Genomic DNA, 7,500 nt, shown 5'->3' on the forward strand with positions numbered 1-7,500 from the left:
GTGTTTAGCCTTTTGTGGGTAGTAAAGAAATAGATATTTCGTCTGCCGTTACGTTCTGGGTTCAAATTCCGCCAAGGTCGACTTTGCCTTACATCCTTTCAGGGTCAATAATTTAAGTACCAGTTACGCACTGGGGTCGATGTAATCGACTTAATACCTATATCTGTATTTCGTCTGCGTTACGTTGTGAGTTCAAATTCCGCCGAGGTCGACTTTGTCTTTCATCCTTTCGGGGTCGATAAATTAAGTACCAGTTACGCACTGGGGTCAATGTAATCGACTTAATACCTATGTCTGTCCTTGTTTGTCCCCTCTATGTTTAGCCCCTTGTGGGTAATAAAGAAACAGATATACATTGGTGACATCACATGTAAGGTAGAAATGCTTACTCAGCAGAAATGACAATTCTCTAACATTGAAGAAATTAAAGAAATTCCTTCAAAGCAACAACGATATCCGTAAGACATTTCGTGACCCTGCCACTACCAAGACCGAGCTGGTAGCCGAGATTAAGAAGGTATTCAAAGATCTTCCTAAGAACACCGTGAGGAACGCTTACGCCAAGCTCTAGAGCTGTCTTGAGGCCGTGGTAGACGTTGGTGTCATATACTTTGAAGAAACTATAGTTTTCTGGTCATAATCTAGTTATACTCTACTCTTTACTCTTTTTACTTGTTTCAGTCATTTTGACTGCGGTCATGCTTTAGCACCGCCTTTTAATCGAGCAAATCGACCCCGGGACTTATTCTTTGTAAGCCCTGTACTTATTCTATCGGTCTCTTTTGCCGAACTGCTATGTGACGGGGACGTAAATACACCAGCATCGGTTGTCAAGCAATGCTAGGGGGACAAACACAGACACACAAACACACACACACACACATATATATATATATATACACACACACACACACATATATATGACAGGCTTCTTTCTGTTTCCGTCTACCAAATCCACTCACAAGGCTTCGGTCGGCCCGCGGCTATAGCAGAAGACACTTGCCCAAGGTGCCACGCAGTGGGACTGAACCCGGAACCATGTGGTTGGGTAGCAATCTACTTACCACACAGCCACTCCTGCGCCTATTATGTTTTTTTCTTATTTAAAAAAAAATGTCATGTTTGGATGAGCCAATGCTGTTTCTTTGCTTTTCATGCAAACTGTCAAATTTATTCCGAACAGCCTGTAATCTATTGGTCTTTTCTACCGGATCACTAAGTAACTGGAGCGTAAACAAACCAATGCTGGTTATCAAACAGTGGAAGTGAACAAATGCAGAGACAAAGATACATACACACATAGATACATGCACACGCACACACACACACTAATATTTTATAAGCTTAAAGCTTACAAGCAATCACCGTGTATTGACTAAAAAAAAAGTAGTTTAATATTGGGGCATACCAGTGTACATTTAAACACATAAGGAGTATCCGTCATAGGATTCCTGGCACGCTAGAAGGAACAGCCAAAGTTCAAACTATTATTAGGGATAAACTTCGAAGGGAATGAAAAATAGAAACATTTGGATGGTAAATGGTGTTATTTTTCATTCCCTTCGAAATTTTATCCCTAATAGTGGTTTGGACTTTAGCTGTTCCTTCTAGTGTGCCAGGAATCCTATGACGGATCCCTCTTATGTGTTTAAATGTACATTGTATGTGTGTGTGTGCGTGCAACGAACTGGCTTATATAATAACCTATTGAACTATATAGTATGTCTGTTACTCCTACAAAGTGACATATTGACATATGTAGCTGACAGTGTTTTGTGTCGTGCAACAGAAAATGTCTATAGTTTATTGTCATTGATGGTATTCCAACCACAGAACTGAATCTTGTTTACGAAGACACGGGCCATAACGCGGAAGTGTTTACATCTGTCTATTGTATAAAGTGATAGCTAAAATCTATAGATATATTCTGTAGAAGAGTATACTAAATAATGTACCTTCTTAGCGTACACTTTGTATTTTTAATAAGATGAGATGTCACGTCTAGCTTGTCTTTGATCATGGGCTTGATAGAATTGGGTAGAGATAATCCATTCATCACATCACACCACATTAATTCAGATATAGATATACTATAGCTTAATAGAGAAAGGGGTGGTTATGGCTAGATTACCTCTGACTGTAGGTCTGCTGGGCCACAGCAGAACTGGTACTAAAAGCCAACAACAGCAATACTCTTTCACTTGTTTCAGTCATTTGACTGTGACCATGCTGGAGCACCGCCTTTTAGTCGAGCAAAATGTATCGGGGTCGATAAATTAAGTACCAGTTACGCACTGGGAGCTATCTAATCGACTTCATCCGTTTGTCTGTCCTTGTTTGTCCCCTCTATGTTTAGCCCCTTGTGAGCAATAAAGAAATAAGAAACACACTTCCTCTGACATGCAGTGATATCGAACCAGAAACCAAGACGTTGTGGAGCGAACATATGAACCACAGAGTCATACATGAACCCCATTAACGTTGAGCAATAAACTGTTGAAAACACTTGATGTTAACCTAATTCCTGCCAGATATGTTGTTAGAGATTTAATTAAACTTTAGCTTCATCATTTATTTTTCAAGTATCTTTCCGTAGTTTCAGTAGAATTAATCTAAACTAAAACTGCGTATTCAACTTGTATCGCTTCCAGTCTTGTCAGATTTATGTGTGTTTAACGAGCAATCCAGAACCAAATGACGTGGCGTCCATTTTCCTTGTTTCTTTTTCTATTTTACTATTTGTTTGATTCGTCATCACTCCTTCAACAGAACACTAACTATGTATGTGTCTTTGTATGCGTTTGTAAGTGTAGGTGTGTTATTGTGTGTCCGTGTGCGTGCGTGTGTATTTGCATTAATAAAGTGCAGTTTGGCACCAGATTACTGCATGTTACACAGTTACTGTGAAAGAAAGAGGAAATAAATTAGATTTCATGTGGTCCGCTTTTAGCCGCAGGCGCTAGTTTACTGATGGTATTTCTCTCTTTCTTCCTTGAAATTCATGTGAGTTTAATTGTTGTGTAAAGAAATTGCGTGAAAGACCAACCACAGTGACATCTCTTTTACAACAATCATAAACATGTCAGTTGGACTAACTGTTTAGACTTTTATGCAATCATTGCTTCTAAAACATTGCGAGAATATTTTTTTAGTTTTCTGAAAATATTTTTTTAAAACTGATGCATATTTTAATGACGAATATCAAGAGAGATAAGGCAAAATATCAGTGATCAAGTTGTTGATATACACTGTGGTGTAAAACAAAAATGACCAACAACTAATCTTCTTATTGTTACAATATATTATTGTGCCTGAGATAAGATCATTGCTGTATACCGCAGACTGTATAATCGACCATCATCTGGTGTCTAACAGATATAGCGAAGTTGCAATGACCAGTTCATAGATGTATAATAATAAATAAATAAATAAATAAATGCGCCCTTTTTAAAGCCTAGCCAGGCTCATGGGCCCGGTTTCCCGGTTTCTATGGCGTATGTGTTCTCCAGCTGGACGGGACGCCAGTCCATCGCAGTGTTACTCATTTTTGCCAGCTGAGTGGAGTGGAGCAACGTGAAATGAAGTGTTTTGCTCAAGAACACGACGTGAAATGAAGTGTTTTGCTCAATCGAAACCACAATCTTACGATCATGGTGCTGACACCCTAACCACTAAGCCATGTGCCTCCACTCATAGATGTATATCACTGTCTATAATGACTTACTATCAACTGATTTCTAACAGATATAGTGAAGTATCAGTGACTGGGCCATAGCTGCATATCACCGTCTGTAATAGCTAAAGAACAATTGCGAAGAATCGGTGACTAGGTCATAGATGTAGACTGTAGTTTATAAGAAGCAACCAACAGCTGACTTACAAGTGACTCAGCGAGAGTATCAGTGATGTGTGACGAAAAGCAACGAATGGTGACGAAAGATAACGAAAGATAACGAAAGGTAACGAAAGATAACGAAAAGTGATGTCAAATAATGAAAGGTGACAAAACAGTTTCACATTCAATAATAGTGATGATGGTGGTTGCTGTATTGAGGCGGGGACATCGAAGAGTAGTTTTTGTTTATTGAACTATTAAAACATCCATCTCTTAACGCATGCGCTTTAATGCTATTAGTTGTTGTCTACTTATTGGAAATTAATATTTGTTTATAAAATATCGGCAGTGACATACAACTTGAGTTAACAAGAGAAAGAATGAGCTGGTATAGGGAACTGCTAACATAGGAGCCGAGGGCAGAATCGTGATACCTATCGCTGGAGCAGTAACATAGACAAGAAAATAGATATGAAAGAGAACGCCATATTTGTTTTCTATATTCTTGTATTGGATATATAATATAACGAAGCAGGGGAAGAAAGTATATATACACGACGCATTACTATATCTTATACACGTGACTCAACGCTCTATATCAAAAGGCTCACAGCGAACTGAGGGAAAAGAGGGAAAATCCTAGAATATAATTGCTTCTATATCAATGTTCCAGGGTGATGTGATAAACCTTATTTAATGAATATGATAATTACTTACCTTAGGAGCAAAAATTTTAATGTATGAAAAACTGCGTGGACAAATATTGATGCTACATTACAGGTAGGTATTAAGATATTACATAGCTTATTTGAATTACCAGAACCTTTGATCCACATAGGATAGATCTACTAAGTTTAGGAAAGCTTGTGTCTTATGACATCCAGATTTAATTCTCGTTGTTGAAGCATCCATGAAACCTACCTTTGTCAATCGGATCAATGATAAATATATATACACACGCTCGCACACACACACACACACACATACATATACATATACATATATACATGCATACATATATATATATACATATATATATATATATATATATATATATATATATATATATATTATATATATATATATAAACATATATATATATATATATATTATATATATATATATACATATATATATATACATACACACACACACACACACATACATATACATATACATATATACATGCATACATATATATATATACATATATATATATATATATATATATATATATATATATATATATATATATATATATAAACATATATATATATAATATATATATATATATAAACATATATATATATACATACACACACACACACACATATATATATATATATATATATATATATATATATATATACCTCAAATAATCTCATCTCTGTCGGCTTTTGAGAGACTTTCACTCAACTCATCATATGAGAACTATAAAAGAACAAAGCAACTTTGCAAATTGGTTGTGTCTGCTTGGAAATAGAACCACGCCAACTCTACAGGGATAAGAACCAGATTGATGTCGAAGTGCCATCATTTTCACGGAGGTTCTTTAATGAATTACATTTTCATTGGCGCATCTGAGGAAGAGAGGCGATCACGTGTAATACTTTCCCCCTTAAGTATTCTGATTATCTGAAATGAGATTTTCAAATTGCTATCAGAAAATGTCCAAGCGTATTTTAGTATAAATTAAATCGTTACTGATAATCAGGCTGTTAATGAACACTACACTACAGAACCACTTAATTCATTTGCTCTATCGTAATTGCATCGGAGATTTGTTAACAGGTAGAGTTTTGGCAGATAGGCGATCGTTGGTACCTAAAAACCAGACAGCTAGCATTTGAAATTTACTTTTTCTTTAGACAGACCTGTTTCCTGTTATATAAACTTATTGAATGACAATTAAAACAAAGCGGAATCAAACATTTAATAAGATAGGGATTTGCTTGTTACAACTAGTATCTGGTCATGGAAAATTATATGTTGTAGTCGTTAGGGCTAGGAAATAAACTGGTGTTGATGTTGGAGCAGTTAATACCAATTGGCAAGGAAAACAAAGAAGAAAATCTATTACTCTTTTACTTGTTTCAGTCATTTGACTGCGGCCATGCTGGAGCACCGCCTTTTAGTCGAGCGAATCGACCCCGGGACTTATTCTTTGTAAGCCCAGTACTTATTCTATCGGTCTCTTTTGCTGAACCGCTAAGTGACGGGGACGTAAACACACCAGCATCGGTTGTCAAGCAATGCTAGGGGGACAAACACAGACACACAAACACACACACACACATGCATATATATATACATATATACGACAGGCTTCTTTCAGTTTCCGTCTACCAAATCCACTCACAAGGCTTTGGTTGGCCCAAGGCTATAGCAGAAGGCACTTGCCCAAGATGCCACGCAGTGGGACTGAACCCGGAACTATGTGGTTGGTTAGCAAGCTACTTACCACACATCCACTCCTGCGCCTATATTACTAAAAACATTGCGTATGAGGGAACATTCAAATTAATGGTATATATTCATAATAATGATAATTAATTGTACAATGATTCAATCAATACAACGTTATAATAATTGGATTGATATTTCATTATTATGCTTATAATGTTATTAATTATTGATTCTTATTGATGTGTTTTGTTTCATTGATTTCTTTCTTTGCAAATAATAGTCATTACATAAAATGCATATCAATGTTAATTTAAACGTAAATAAAAGAAAATATTTATTTTCTAAAAAAAAAAAATTTTTTTTGTTCTTCTTCTTCTTCTCATCTATCCACCCACAGGTCACGAATTACTAAACGAAATTATGTGTGTTTGTACAAATATATGCCATAGTAATTATTGTTTCAGTCGTCAACAACCATGGTATTTCCATGGGTCCAGCATATTAAAATTCGTTAAATCGCTTGCAGCAGAATTGCACGGTATCAGAATATTATCATAACAGATTATGTCTTCGATTTCGTTCCATATTTAAGACGGTTTAAAGTGCTTTGCTACGTACATTATTCTTTCAACACATTTTCCATACTTTGAAAAATAGCACTGTCACAATGGAAAGGTGAAGGGAAATAAATTAATATTTTATTATAGGCAATAATATATAGCACTTTTTAGATTGCGTTCACTACTTAGTGTAAAGATTAAAATAATAGATAACTTTCATGTTAGAAATGGCCGCAATAAATACTATTTTCAAAGATGTTCTCTCCAACAATAGCACCTTAAATACTAAATATGCAGACTTTACATCAGCCAGACAATCAAATGTTTCGGGAAAATGTATTTTCTATAGTAATTTTGTATTTCGTGGTTTTCTGTGAACTTCCAACAATCTTATTTTTGCTAAACAGCCGTGGAATTTCCACAGCTGCTACTAGTATGTATTATCGTTATTATCTATTATTTATGCGCCCTTTTCAAGCTTAGCCAGGCTCATGGGCCTGGTTTCCCGGTTTCTGTGGGGTATACGACCCCCCCCCCAGCTGGACGGGGGACGCCAGTCCAACGCAGCGTTACTCAAGAGACATGAAGAGGAAGTGAGAGAAAGGTGGGGCGAAAGGGTACAACAGGGGTCGCCACCACCCCTGCTGGAGCCTCGTAGAGCTTTAGGTGTTTCCGATCAATAAAATACACACAACGCCC

At 36.4% G+C, this 7,500-nt stretch overlaps 1 protein-coding gene across 1 annotated transcript in view; it reads left to right on the forward strand.

The window, feature by feature from the left end:
• Positions 1 to 7,500, forward strand: part of LOC115231253 (cyclic nucleotide-gated cation channel alpha-3-like) — a 45,665-nt gene that overhangs the window by 29,837 nt on the left and 8,328 nt on the right. The gene's annotated exons all lie outside the window — the stretch shown is intronic.

The sequence above is a fragment of the Octopus sinensis genome, unplaced genomic scaffold (assembly GCF_006345805.1).
Source record: "Octopus sinensis unplaced genomic scaffold, ASM634580v1 Contig17966, whole genome shotgun sequence".
Classification (NCBI taxonomy): Eukaryota; Metazoa; Mollusca; class Cephalopoda; order Octopoda; family Octopodidae; genus Octopus; species Octopus sinensis.